Source organism: Chrysemys picta, chromosome 2 (genome assembly GCF_011386835.1).
Source record: "Chrysemys picta bellii isolate R12L10 chromosome 2, ASM1138683v2, whole genome shotgun sequence".
NCBI lineage: Eukaryota > Metazoa > Chordata > Testudines > Emydidae > Chrysemys > Chrysemys picta.
Genome location: NC_088792.1, coordinates 114,670,834 through 114,686,244, shown reverse-complemented (window position 1 = coordinate 114,686,244; position 15,411 = coordinate 114,670,834). Strand labels below are relative to the sequence as shown.

Here is a 15,411-nt window from a genome sequence, read left to right as displayed (position 1 = left end):
TAAAGTGAATGTTTAAAATGAAATATACACGAGATAAGAGGGAAGGTACTGTACATCTGGGGTCAGGCTTCGGTTATGGGGGGTACAGGTATCATTTGTAAGGATGAAAAGATACATACATATCGCATAACCTGCATAGTCCCAGATTGGGGTGCAAGGGTTTTTAAAGTGTCAGTGGATAAGTGGGCTTGGGTACGCCACCCATGGAATGATTAAGGAGTCCAAGTCTGTATTGGTGTAGCGGATAAGTATGTGGGTGGGGTGCGTCCCTTGGTCCGTCAGGGAAGGAAGTGGGTTATTTCCCTGGTCGGTGGTCTCAGTTACTCAGTATGGTATTGACGGTGTCCTGTGATGTGTTCTGTATAAATGTCTCTGGACCACCTGATAGTGTCGGACACCATGAGCTGTCTCATGAGCTGGGCGTAACGTCGACCGACTCTGCACGCTCTCAGAACCGGCTCGTTGTGGGGGTCCCACGAGCCCAGGGCTCCCACGATCAGGGCATGTATCTGGACCTCATAGCCCTGGGCTCTCAGGGTCTCGGCCAGCGGGGTGTACTTTGACGCCTTCCGTGCTCGGGCCTTGTGGAGGGCCGGTGACCGGTTTTCAAAAGGCACCACGACGTCTACGATGAGGACCTTCTTCTTTTCTGCGTCCGTCACGACGATGTCGGGTCGCAGTCTGCTGTCTGTTCCGGGGAACTAAATTGCAACAGAACCCTGCCTGGTTTTCTGCCAGCTTGTCTGCCTGGCTTCTTGGCTGACTGCTTGACAGACTGCCCTGGAATCAGAGACCTCAAAGCTTTCTAGGTTCCTGGCTCCAGGGTGGACTGCTTGGGAGTTGGGGACATCAGGGCTTTGAAATTGTAATGAAACCAAATTTCAGAATAACAAAAACCTCCACAAAACAGAATTACCTTTCTCTACTTAGCTCTAGCAATCATTTTTTTTTTTTAATATTCTTGAGGAGACTTAAGTTTCATTGAAATGCTTTTATGTATGATTACATGAACAGTATAATGGTTTTAAATCCGATTCATTGTCTGATTCAGAAAGCCCCTAAACTTTGGGCTTGTCTGCACGGTGAGGTACTGCTCACTATGGGGATGTGATTTCTAAAGTGCACTTTGGCCAATGTAAATAAGGAAGTGTTATTTACTCCTTCTCCTAACACAAGAACTAGGGGCTGCCAAATGAAATTAATAACCAGCTGGTTTAAAAAAAATAAAAGGAAGTATTTTTTCACACAACGCACAGTCAACCTGTGGAATTCCTTGCCAGAGGATGTTGTGAAGGCCAAGACCATAACAGGGTTCAAAAAAGAACTAGATGAATTCATGGAGGATAGGTCCATCAATGGCTATTAGCCAGGATGGGCAGGGATGGTGTCCCTAGTCTTTGTTTGCCAGAAGCTAGGAAGACGGGGGATGGATCACTTGATGATTACCTGTTTTGTTCTTTCCCTCTGGGGCACCTGGCACTGGCCACTGTCGGAAGACCGGATACGGGGCTAGATGGACCTTTGGTCTGACCCAGTATGGCTATTATGCTTTTATATGTTGTGCATTAATTGGTCTTTGTTGTCACTGCTGGTGCACACTAAAGCGCAGTAGGGAAACTTTCAAGTGCACTAGCAGGTCTACAAGGATCAATTAAAGTACAACATTTTAGAAGCCATGTCCCCATAATAAACATCACCACAACGTGTAGACAAGTCCTTAGTCTGTCTCAAATTCTCTTGCTCTACTTCCTCTTACATACCCATAGGATCTACCTAATGGCCCTATGCCACAGTTTTGACTAACAAAGATTGCCTTATTGTATAGTACCCTTATAATTGCAACAATTCAGATAACACCTTTCCCCATCCTGTGGCTGTCCAGGAGACTTTGCCCCATTCAGACAGATGAGACTTGGCCATGGTGATCTATGACTTCTTGACCTTCGAACTTCACAACACGATGCACTGTATTTGGGAGTGTAATCAGAGACAGTCAAGAAAATTGTTGGCCCAGAAAGCAGCAGTCCTTCCGCTGAGCAACTTAGGCCAATGGTAGCACATAAAACTAGTTATGCTTAATACAAACGTCTTAATTCTCTTCATTGAGTGCCCATCAAACAAGTCAAGTTCAAGAGTCTTGTCTTGATTTTCAATGATCTGGGCCCAGGCTGCCTCAGAAACCCCTCTTCCTCTGCAAGCTAGAACTTTCAAGACAGCTGCATTCCTGTGGGAAGATGAAATTCTGAACAACAAAAGAGAAAGTAGTGCAAGCTAAAGAAAAACTTTCTCTGAAATGATTCCTGTGGCATCCCCTACTAAAGCAGTTGAGAATGGCCACAAATTTTACCACCATCTGAACAGATTACTTCTCCAATCTCTGTGCCATAACTTTTCTATAATTAAATGATGAGAATACATCCTGTTCTTTGAAGTGAAACAGTAGAACATCAACTTGCATTTTTATCTATTTAAGTGCTCACATAACACACTAATGAATTTGTCGAGCTGGAGACATTGTTATTCTTTACTTATTCACCTAAAAACTGCTTTTCAGTGTTCCTATGCTTTGTAAAACAGTTGCCACATTTCGTTCCATAGGTCACGGCATTTCAGGGATGAATGAATTCTACATATGGTCTGTAAAGTGCTTTGCAGGCTTTCAGGAAGAAAGGTGATTGTAGCGAGGTGATGTGGCTCCCCGCCACCCAGGAGGGGGAAGAGCCCATCCGGAGGCTGGAGTGGGCGGAGCTAGGGAGCTCAGAGCCCGCCCCCCAGAGGATCAGGCGGTGACCCAGAAGTATAAAGGCTCGCCCTCAGAGCTCAGTAAGGCGCTAGCCGCCAGAGACACCAGACGTCCCCAGCCTAGCTCGTGGCTGCGAAAACTCCGCAGCCCAAGGCGGCCGCCAGGAGCTGCCGGGCCTGCCCTGCGCCCGCTATCTGGAGGAGCCGTTGGGCCTGCCCCCAGAGGCCAACACCAGGACCCAGGCAGTCCCCGAGGGGGAGTGTGGAAGTAGCCCGGGGGCAGCCAACCCCAGTCTGGCTGCAGCACTGCCAGAGCCTATGTCGGTGTGTTGTGGCCAGGATCCCCACTGACGGCAGCGGGTCTTCTGCCGCTGCTAGGGCCCTGGGCTGGGATGTAGTGGAGTGGAAGGGCCTGTGTCCCCACTGCCACCCAACTCGTGGGTGGCAGACTCCCCCTCTCCCTGGCCTGAGAAGGCTGGGACCTGTTGTTACTCAGCTCTGACTAAGGGCCTGAGATCCTGACTCAGCGTTTTTTGACCCGCCCTGATTTAGGGCCTGGGCTTTTGTACTTGTTACTCAGCCCTGACTGAGGGCCTGAGATCCTGACTCAGTGTTTGTTGCCCCACCCTGACCTAGAGCCTGGGCTTAATCCTCTTTACTTATTTGTTGCTCAGCCCTGACTGAGGGCCAAAGGCCTGACTTGGCATTGTTGCCCCTCCCTGAGCCAGAGCCGGGCTTACTGTGTTTCTTCTGGCTACAGCAAGAGCTTCCAAGAGAGACCCCACGGCCGGACGAATCTTCTCCAAGCTCAGTGGGGTGTAGCGAGCCGGTGTGGCTCTCCGCCGCCCGGAGAGGGTCGAGCCCCAGCAAACTCTTGAACAGTGATATATAAAAATAAGGTGGTGACGTTATTAATTATTATCATCATTATGTACTATAGTTGGGAACAACCATTCAACATTCCCTTTGAGTTGTCACCAGTTCTTAGCAAAAATTAAACACAACTGCTGCTTGAGCCAAACAATGTTTTTAAACTTAAAAAATGCTCTGAACACTCAAAGAAAAAAAAACCTAGGCACATAATTTCATTGTTGCTGCTTGCTGTTAGAGCTACTCATAAAAAGATGACTAAGTGAACTGTATGCTCCGGATTTTGAAATACAGCAGATTGGTGTTTTTCAAGATTTTTTCATTTGCAGGCCCCTAAAAAATTTAGAATGGAGATGTGGATCCCTTTGGAAATCTTAGACATAATCTGCAGACCCCCAAGTGTCCGCAGACCACAGGCTGAAAACCACTGTACTAGACTCTGATCATTGCTGACATCAGTATGTTGACTGAAAGGATAATAAAGATTCTTCTTTGAGTAGATGTTCTTCTGGCAGTTGGCTCTCCCATATGCCTTCCCCCAATCCCGATCATCCCTCAAGTCATTCTCAAACTCTAGGTAGATTAGGCCGAGGTCATTCTCATTGCCCCGGTGTGGCCAATACATTGCTGGTTCTCCAACCTTCTTGCTCTCTCTCTTCAACCTCCCATATCACTCCCTCTCCATCCTAATTTATTCACTCAGAAACAGAGCCGCACCTTGCATCCAGCACTCAGTTCCCTGCATAGCATGGCTGAATGAGAAGGAAGATCTGTGTTTGGCCACTGACCTACAAGTCTTCCTTAACAGTAGAAAACCCTCCACCAGGATGACCTAGTCAGCTAAATGAAAGTTATTTTTGGTGTGGTCATTAGCCCATGGAATCCAACCAACACTGGCCTTTTGGAGTACCTGCTGCACTTGCAGTCATTGGGGCTTGCATTGAGTTTATTGAAAGGGCATCTGGCAGCGATACCGGCATTTCATCTCACTATTCAGGGAAGATCCGTCTTCTCCAATGCCATGGTAACAAGATTCTTTAAAGGGTCCTTTGTCTACTTCCTCTGGTCCAAGAACTGGTTCCTCTGTGGGACCGTAACTCAGTCCTAGTGGCCTTAATGGGATTTCCATTTGGGCCCTGGCCTCTTGTCCATTTCCACTTTTAAGTCAGAAAACTGTGTTCTGTTAGTGATAACATCTTCAAGCAGACTGTGTGAGTTGCAGGCTCTGGTGGCAGAGCCTCCCTATACACAATTCTCCAAAGACAAAATGACTTTATGACCACATCCAAAATTTGTGTCCAGAGTGGTTTCTCAGTTTCATTTGCACAAGCCGTATATTTAACTGTGTTCTTTCCTAAGTTCATTGATCTCTTGAGGATGATGTTAGATGTCAGGAGATGTCTAGTCTTTTATCTGGACAGGGTTAAACCATTTTGTGCTTCACCTCATTTGTTTGTGTCATATCCTGATCGCATGGAAGGTCAAGTGGTCTCGCCACAGATGATCTCCAAATGGATAACATCCTGCATCAAGACTGCTTATGAAATAGCTTCGGCTGTGCCCCTCAGCGGGTGCTAGTTCATTCTACAAGGGCACAAGCAATGTCCATGGTGTTCCTCAATGATGTTTCCATATTGGACATTTTAAGACTGTTGCATGGTCATTGATACATATGTTCATGACTCCTTAACCACTTCTTCCAAGGTGGATGCAGGCTTTGGTAGAGCATTCCTGCAGTCCTTGTTTTGGTAGACTCTGACCCCACCTTCTGGGGGGTACCGCTTGTGAGTCACCTACGTGGAATATACATCTGCATCTACTCAAAGAAGAAGAGATGATTACTTACTGTAACTTTAGTTCTTTGAGATATGATGCAGACGTGTATTCCACAACCCACCCTCTGTCCTCTCTGCATTGGAGTTTTGTTTCTAGGCATTTGGTGTGATGGAACTGAAGGAGGGTCAGGGCAACTCCACCTCATGTAGCGAGGGGGAAGGTCTAAGGCAATGAGGCACAAGCACTGCCCCTCTATGGGTACTGCTAGGCAATTTTCTCTGGCTCCGATGCGCTGGGCGCCCAGATCTTGAAGAACCACAGTTACAGTAAGTAACCATTTCTTTGAAAAATACATTCTAGCAACATTGTATCTGCACTAGATGTTAGGCTAATTATTTGGTTAAAATAATGTATAGTTTCGTATGTTTTAAAATTCACATCCAAGTAACACAGTGCAGTCCATATAAGGAATATATATGAACCACATTTGGCTTTTATATGTAGTCACATTCTTCACAGATCTAGTATACTAGGTGGAAGATTAGAAAAGTTTGATTTGACAGAAGGTGTGTATACAGTGCTGAGAAAGCTACATCCAACTATCAGTGTAATCTCATTTGCTTTATATCTACAGCACTATTTTTATATATGTCTGCCTACAGGCAGGTCTATTCAAATCAGAGCAAAATCTAATAGTTTGGTTTCTGCGTATGGAAATGAAATATGTTTACTTTACCGTAGTCATGTTTGTGACCTGCTAATTTGAAAGCTGCTAAGTTTGTCTTTGATTTTAGGATTCACTGCTTGGTATACAACATATATCAGCCTTGGTGTAAACTTCATCCACTTGTTTAGGAAAACACCAGATTCAGAGGCCAGTTAGCTAAGGCACTGGTCTTGGGATCACTTAATTAAGAGAAAATGGGACAACATTTCTATTTGAGGAGAATAATACTTCTGAGAAGTATCTATCTACTAGTAGACACCTAACTACTAATTAATTACTCAGATTGTGCTCCAGTTAATTTAGTCAAATAGACAAATTCCTAAATGTCTGATTTTATTACTGCTGATGCCCCTTCTGTAAATAATGTATTCATAACCAATCATCCAGATCATTTCTTCTGTCTATCTGGTATTTCTTCTGTGCCCATTGCCATGGTATCTGAGCTGAATGACTCATTCTACAGAGAATTTTATGGTGAGGCTTGCAAGAATTTTATTTGTAGCATTTGCGTTTGGTCAGAAAGACTTTAAAAGTAAAAGCGACAGTCTCTTTGGCAGATACCAAGCTTACAGTTAATCCTTCAGATTTACATAATTTACTCAATATTCAAAACTCTGAAATAAGTCCAAGATATTTAAGATTTGAAAGGCATGCAATCAAATATGTGACATTTAACACTGCTACTGCAACATGAAAGCAAGGAAAATCATGTCTTTTGTCTATGCAGCATTTTGAAGGGAAGCAATTCTTAGCCTGTTACTAATGTTAAAGTCCGCTCCTAACTATTGTCAGAGTATTATCATCCACAGTTAACAAGATCGTGTTACTAAACACAAACACACTTGAATTACACACACGGGGTCATTTATTCAGTGAGGGAATAGCCATGGGCTGCAGATTGATCCTTGAGTAAACACTTCATTCAAATGTTGAAGATCAAATAAATGAATCCCCTTGAAGCCTAACGCAAATGAGACTTTGTCATGATTGCATCTCTGAAGGGTGACAATGTTTTTGACAGCTTACTGTCCCAATAGGTATGATTTATAATACTTGAAGGTTTAGAAGTTATGAGCTGGATGTGAAATAATTATGAAAAGTTGTGCTGTTATCCCACTTTTATCTAAATATATCCTTGCATTTAATGAAGGTTGTCACTATTTTCAAATATTGTTTATTGAAGAAACCTGACCTGAATATTAAATGTATGTTATCAATTTAATGGGCAGCTTAATCACTGGAATCCATTCAGCACACTGCTGCCAGTTAAAATGATTTAAACAAAAGGATTTGGAGACTCCAAACACAGTAGTCACTCACAAGGTTTTGCTAACATCCCAATCTTTCCGTGTAAACTTGCTTTCTGAGCTAGGGCCTGGCTACTGTGATTTTGCAGTCTCAATAATCTTCTTGCTCTTAAACTATACTAAATAATAGTCTTCTTCTTTGAGATGCCCTTAGGGCTCCTATTCCTTCTCCTGAAAATGCTTCCTCTCAGTAAAGCTGTCTGTACACTACCATTTGTAACCAACTATAGTAATGAACCGAAGAGACACCTGCATTCGACTCACAAGTTGTCTGGCTTTTTCAGCATATATCAAGCAGTATGGTGATTGCCTCTTTATGGAATACCTTATGGATTCTACTAACTAAAACATAGGCATTACAAGTTTTCACTATTGATATTCACAGTAACATATAAATCTTTAGCACATGTGGTGCTTGTGAAAGGTATCAGAGTAACAGTGCTGGAGACTGAAGACCTCTGTTTATCTAGAGTGGTGGTGCAATATGGGAAGTAACAATGCTGGCTTCTCAACACTGCTTCACCAAAGTAGCTCTGTAGCAATCCTTTGCTTCTCTACTGAGACTGCCAGGAAGGGTACCAATTAACACCAGATGTGGTTGTACTTTTTGTGATGTCACAAAAGTGAAGTCACCTGTTCATTAAGCCCTGGACTGATAGTACAGACTCATCAACACATGAAACAAACATTGGATCCTTAACAATGATGAATAGTTGTCATTTGTATTGTATTCAAATGTGTGATCACATTCATATCTCATTACAAATACTCAAGCCCTCCACCCTCTCAAATGGTAAGTGTTGGACTACAAGCGTTGGTAATGAGTGGACTACAACTTGCATTCTTAGTCATCATTATAATTATTTGTTGTTTGACACTTGTAAATAATTCCAGAGGTGTGCAACTTTTAAGGTTCCAGCATCTTCTACGTGCAACAGGAAGAGGAGATGGAACAGCTGTAAGAAAGCAAAATTGTTTGGAAATTTAAAAAACAAAGACAATAAAGTGACAGAAAACAGAACAAAAACTAACACCCCCCCTACACCCTGATTCATGTGAGATTAAATCAAATCTGTTTTACCTATTCCACTCCAAGATCAGAAAAATATACAGGCTTTTTGTAAGATGTCTGTTGTGCTATTATTATTTGTACATTTTTGCTTTCCTTGCTGCTTTAATGTGGCAATATATTCAGTTAAAGAAACACTATCTTTTTTGCTTTACATATTTTCATAAGGGGTACAGCTCCAATACCTGCCTCTCTTCCATAACTTAGTCTTGTATTTGGTCACAGACAATGCTTAATTAGTGCCAGGGCTTGCCAGGCTGAGCCCCGGCACCTTTAGGCTTGGCAGTTCATAGCCCTGGCACCTCTGGACTTCGTGCATTGGTTATGAATGTAAAAAAATTGCTTGAGCCCGGCACCTCATATCATTACAAGTTAAACACTTGTCACAGCTAGCTAGTATGGTGAAGAGTAGGTAACAGCCAGAGCAGGTCAGCCAGATTTTTGGCATAGCTATTCCCCAGCTATTCCTTGTAGGCAACTCCCATTTTTCTTGTGCTGTATATTTATGCCTGCCTACTGTAATTTTCACTCCAGACATCTGAAGAAGTGGGTCATAGCCCACGAAAGCTTATGCTCTAATAAATTTGTTAGTCTTTAAGGTGCCACAAGACTCCTCATTGTTTTTGCTGAAACAGACTGCCCCTCTGAAACTTCTCTCTCTGAAACTTTACTTGCTTCCATTCTGTGGAGTCCTGAGAGAACTCTTTGCCTTTCTTTTTTCCACCCTAATTGTTTGTGCCTTAAGCTTTTTTTTAACCTCATAGCTACCTTTGAAAAATGACCATCAGTTCAGCAGAGGATTAGCAGGTTCCTTTCAACTTCTCTACTCTACCTCCTTTGCCTATAGCCTAAAGCAAAAGAGAAGGTAGTCCTCCTTGATTGCCTCACCTGCAAAAGTTTCTTCAATGTCTTGCCATGCCTGCTAGCGATCCTGCCAGGAAGACAGCAAACAAGGGTTCATTCGCAGCTCCAGTTTTCCTACCCATAGCCCTGCCATATCACATTCAGGGTTGATAGACAAACTGCTAAAACAGGAGGCCCCTGCAAAAAAATAGGAAATGCAAACATTTCAGTTCTCCTCACAAGGCGCCTGACTATAGCTTTACATGTCAGTGAGTTTTGCCCTCCCCACCTCTCTTAAGATTACTGAGAACACTGCTCAAATAGATTGTGGTCAGCTGTGGCAATCAGGTTACATTTACACTGCATGCTTTTTCTGGCAGCGTGTAGAGTACATACTCAAGTAGTTCCCCTAGCACAAGTATAAATCACAGTGTAGACAGTGAGGCACGGCTTAGGCAATTCGAGTACTCGCACAAGTTGTGCCTTCCTGTCTACACTGTTATTTTTAGCCATATAGTGTCCCGCTGCTGGAGCCTTCCACTAGCACAGGAAAAGACTCCAGCATTTGGGAAAGGCTCTGGCAGGAGGGAGGCAGTGGGGGAAGGGCTCCACCAGCTCCTTACTGCTAGAGCCTTTCCTCGCTGCAAGGAAAGACTCCACGGCAGGGAAAGGCCCTGCAAGGGGGGAGGAAGCAGAGAAAAGCCCTGGCAGGGTGGGCTGTAGGGAAAGGCCTAGTCTTTCAGTGCTGTCTCCCCAGCACAGCTTCTCAACAGATACCTCTCCGGATATGTACAAGCAGCCCAAATTTAAAATGCAATTTACATTATGGCTTTTCATAGAATCATAGAAATGTAGGGCTGGAAGGGACCTCAAGAGGTCATCAAGTCCACCCCCCTGTGTTGAGGCAGAACTAAGTAAACCTAGACCACCACTGACAGGTGTTAGTATGCCCTTAAAAACCTCCAATGATGGGGATTCCACAGTCTCCCTTGGAAGCCTAGTCCAGGACTTAACTATCCTTAGAATTAGAAAATTTTTCCTAAGATCTCCCTCACAATCTCCCTCGCTGCAAATTAAACCCATTACTACTAGTCCTCTCTTCAGTGGGCATAGAGAACAATTGATCACCGTCCTCTTTATAACAGCCTTCAACATATTTGAAAACTGTTATCAGGTCGTGCTCCCTCCCCCCCCGCCCCAACCTCAGTCCTCTTTTTTTCCAAGACTAAACCAGCCCAGTTTTTTTTAACCTTTCCTCAGAAGTCAGGTTTTCTAAACCTTTTAAAAATGTGTTGCTTTCCTCTGGACTTTCTCACCAATTTATCCACATCTTTCCTAATGTGCGGTGCCCAGAGCTAGACATAGTACTCCAGCTGGGACCTCACCATTGCTGAGTAGAGCAGGACAATTACCTGCTGTGTCTAACATATGATATTCCTGTTCATACGCCTCAATATGATTTATGTTGACTTATATTTAATTTGTGATCCACTGTTGTCCCCAGAACGATTTCAACAGCATCACCATCTAGCCACTTATTCTCCATTTTGTAGTCGTGCATTTGATTTTTCCTTCCTAAAGGTAATACTTTGCACTTGTCTTTATTGAATTTCATCTTGTTTACTTCAGACCAATTATCTAATTCATCGGGTCAAGTATCAGGGGGTAGCCGTGTTAGTCTGTATCTACAAAAACAACAAGGAGTCTGGTGGTACCTTAAAGACTAACAGTTAGTTAGTCTTTAAGGTGCCACCAGACTCCTTGTTGTTTTTCTAATTCATCGGGGTCACTTTGAAATCTAATTCTGTTCTCTGAAGTGCTTGCAACACTTCCCAGTTGAGTGTCATCCTCAGATTTTATGTGTGCTCTCCACTCCATTATCTAAGTCATTAATGAAAGTATTGAATAGTACCAACTCCAGGATTGATCCCTGAGAGACCCTACTAGATACATCCTCACAGTTTGACAGCAAACCATTCATACCTACTCTTTGAGTACAGTCTTTCAACCAGTTACACTCCTACCTTATATACCATGGCATTTGCCCCCATTGACCTGTACTGGTAGAGGATAGACCCCTATCCTATTGATCTTTTCCATCTCTAATTTCTATCATTCTAAAGTGTTAGGGGGACTTCCAATGGGACTTGTGCTCCTAACTCACTTAGGTGTTTTGGAAAATCCCACCCTTTGTCATTATGTGCTATGTGCTGTAGCCTCCCACCTGTTTGTGTTGAACTCATTTTCCATACTATGCCGTTTTCTCTTTGTCTGCTCCTCTGCTTCTTGTTTTAATAATGAGACTTTGGATGATGGATGGCTTTGTGATATGGGATTGTATTTTCCTATCTACATATTTTCCCTTACAGAATATAATGAAAATATCAGGGCTGGCCCTGCTCTATAGGTAAGCCATGTAGTTTCCTAGGATGGCACTTCAGAAGGGCACCCAGTGTCTTTCAGTTGATCAACAGCTCAACTTTCTTCTACAGCTCCCCAGTTGGCAGCTCCTTCCTCTCCATGCTGCTCAGCGGCTTAAATCTGATCTGGAGTTACCCTCCCTTCTAGGGAGGGTGTGGGAAAAGGACAGGGCAAGGTGAGAGATAGGAACGAAATGGAAGCCCCAGATTAAGGGATCAATATCTAGGTCTAATGGTTTATCATTTTTAAATTCCAGCCTTGTAATTGGTTCTAGTTGGTTTAGCACTTCTTTGAAGTGTTCCACCCATTTATTTTCTTGTTCCTCCTGTGTTTTCAAAATTTCTCCTTGTTTCCCTTTCACTGGGACACTTCTAAATCTTGATCCATATCGTGTTAACTGTTTCAGGAGCGTGTAGACCAGTGGTCTCCAAAGAGGGGTGCACGCACCCCAGGGGGTGCGCAAGACGATCCCTTGTGGGGGGCGCGGTAGGAGGAGCACCGCCGGGGGGGGGAAGGGCGGCTGGAGGAGGAAGGGAACGAGCGAGCGGGGAAGCTGTCGTGTGTCCCCCCCACACTCCCGCAGGCAGGGCCACCCGGAACCCAGGGGATTTAGGGGCTGCAGCGCCCTGGGCTAAGGGGGCCCCGGGGCTCTGGCCTGCAGCTCTAAATCCCCTTTCAGAATGTGGCCCTGAGTCCTCCGGCCTGTGGAAGAGCAGGGGCAGCCGCACAGCCAGTGGCCATAAAGAAGCAGCGCTTTCCCCTTCAAAGCCGGCTGGAGAGAAATGGCGCTTTGAAGGGGAAAGTGCTGCTTCTTTCCGGCCGCTGGCTGCACAGCTGCCCCTGCTCCTCCTGAGTCCTCCAGCCTGTGCTCACAGGGCCGCATTCCGAAAGGGGCTTTAGAGCTGCAGGCCATGGCCCAGGGGCCCCCTTAACCCAGGGCCCTGCAGCCCCTAAAGCCCCAGCGTTCCTGGTGGCCCTGCCGGGGGGGCAGCTCCCAGAATGGTGGCCATGGGGGCGGTGCTGCGCAGAGCCACCTGCACCAAACATCAGAGGGGTAGCCGTGTTAGTCTGAATCTGTAAAAAGCAACGGAGGGTCCTGTGGCACCTTTGAGACTAACAGAAGTATTGGGAGCATAAGCTTTCGTGGGTAAGAACCTCACTTGCATCTGAAGAAGTGAGGTTCTTACCCACGAAAGCTTATGCTCCCAATACTTCTGTTAGTCTTAAAGGTGCCACAGGACCCTCTGTTGCTGCACCAAACAGGAGCAGCCCCAGGTAAGTGCTCTGCACCTCCTGCCTGCCCCAGCCCTGAGCCTCCTCCCGCACCCCCACCCTGAGCGCCCTCCAGCACCCTAACTGCCTCCCAGACCCCACACCCCATCCTGAGCGCCCTCCAGCACTCTAACCCTAATCCAGACCTTCCAATCGCTGTATCACAAAGTGTTAAACCAAGATTTTCAGAAATAATTAAGCATATTCAATCACATTGCTCTCACTAAAAATATTAATTTTATTTGTGAGAGCAAAAAGGTTTTTTGTATCATTAATAAATAAAATACAATAAAAAAATTTAAAATATTGTTTATTTCATCTTTATCTCATCCTTTTTTAATTTCTATTGGCCTGCTAAACCCAAGGTTGTGAGTTCAATCCTTGAGGGGGCCGTTTAGGGATCTGGGGCAGAAATCAGTACTTGGTCCTGCTAGTGAAGGCAGGGGGCTGGACTTGATGACCTTTCGGGTCCCTTCCAGTTCTAGGAGATAGGATATCTCCATAATGTACATAATATATTAGTATAGTAGTACATGTATATAATCTATACATAAATAAATATACATCTATTGGGGGTGCGTGCTCAAAAATGTTTTACTGATAGGGGTGCGCGATCAAAAAAGTTTGGAGACCAATAGTGTAGACTGTTCTTGTATTGTTTCTTTCCCCTGCTTCTTCAGCTTCACTAGCCTAACTTTCTATCCAATTTTGCTTATCTTTTTTGCATTATTTCTTTACTGCTTTGTCAAAGTTCCTGTAAGTTTGTTTTGTTTCTTCATTCGCATGTTGTAGTACTCGAGCCTTTTGTTTTCTTCTTTTGTCTACAATTTTCCATGTTTCTTCTGAGATCCACGGTTCTTTATTGCTTCCTCTCTTTCTACCAATTATCTTTTCAGCTGCTTCTAGCATAGCTGTTTTGAAAAGATCCCAGTATTTTTCCACTTGGTTTTCTTCAAGATCTTTAAGGGCCTCAAACCTATTCTTGACCTCAATCTGGTACTCTTTTTGCATCCTGCAATCTTGTAGTTTCTGTGTATTGAATAATCTGAGTCTGTGTTCTTTCTTTTTAAGTGCTTTAAACTTTAATTGGATGTTTGCTTTCAGCAAATAATGATCGCTCCCTATATCTGCTCCTCTGAATATTCTTGTGTCGAACACTGATGTTTTCCACCTCTGACTAACACAGATATAGTCTATCTCATTTTGTGTACGGCCATCTGGTGAAATCTATGTCTTTTTGTGTATATATTTATGTTGGAAGAAAGAATTGTAGATGACTGTTTCCCGACCTCTTCTTTCATTTCCGATCTCGGCATTAAAATCTCCCATAACCAGGACAAGATCGTGGTTTGGTATTTCTTTCATTACATCATTCAATTCTGTATAGAATCTCTTTGTCCTGTTCATCTGCATCATTTGTTGAAGCATATGCCTGGACTATAGTGCACTTAATGTGCCGAGAGTGGAATCTAGCTGCCAGTAGCTTATTTGATATTGGCTGCCAATTCATAAGTGATTTCTTTGCGGCGCTATTCATGATGATTCCTACACCTCTCATGTTTGGTTCCCCCTGAATATAACATTGTTTTTTCTCCAGATGTTATTAGACCTTGATCTTTCCATCTAACTTTCCACTCTAACAAAGTCCTAGGATGTCAATTTTATATCTATCCATTTCTTTGATTACCTGTGCTAATTTTCCTGCACTATTTAGAGTTCTTACATTCCAGGTAGCTATGGATGTACTCTTTCTGGCCATCAGAATTTGGACCATCGAGTGGGTGACTTCCCGATGGATTTGAGCATCCACTGTCATATGCGCATCTGAACGCTGTCCATCCTCCTCCGGCCGTGAGTTTTGGTTTATGTATGTAGTTCCTGTAGCTAGAACGGGAAGCCACCCCATCGACCAACCCGCCTCCTTTTTGATCCGGGCTTGGGACCGGCACTGGCGGAGCTTTGTGAGTCTAGGTGGGAAAAATACCACATAGTTGGTGTAATCAAACCAAATGCTCCGGACCGTCCTGGGAAACATTCCCTAATACACAGTAGCCTTCCTTGTCACTTTCAAACCATTACAAACATTGAATCTATCTCCCCTTGTAAGTATTCTCACACTTCTTATCAAACTGTCTGTACTGGGCTAGCTTGATTATCACTTCAAAAGTTTTTTTTCCTCTTACTTAATTGGCCTCTCAGAGTTGGTAAGACAACTCCCACCTGTTCATGCTCTCTGTATGTGTGTATATATATCTCCTCAATATATGTTCCTCTCTATATGCATCCGAAGAAGTGGGCTGTAGCCCACGAAAGCTTATGCTCTAATAAATTTGTTAGTCTCTAAGGTGCCACAAGTACTCCTGTTCTTTCCTTGTCACTGGCTC

At 44.0% G+C, this 15,411-nt stretch overlaps 1 protein-coding gene and 1 long non-coding RNA gene across 9 annotated transcripts in view; one reads left to right on the top strand and one right to left on the bottom strand.

The window, feature by feature from the left end:
* Positions 1–15,411, top strand: part of MOCOS (molybdenum cofactor sulfurase) — a 375,701-nt gene that overhangs the window by 286,034 nt on the left and 74,256 nt on the right. The window lies entirely within an intron of this gene.
* LOC135981448 (uncharacterized) lies at positions 6,583–9,613 on the bottom strand. The gene is made up of 2 exons (XR_010598472.1): positions 9,380–9,613; positions 6,583–8,378 (listed from the first exon to the last, which is right to left on the bottom strand). It is a non-coding gene; the product is annotated as an uncharacterized LOC135981448 (long non-coding RNA).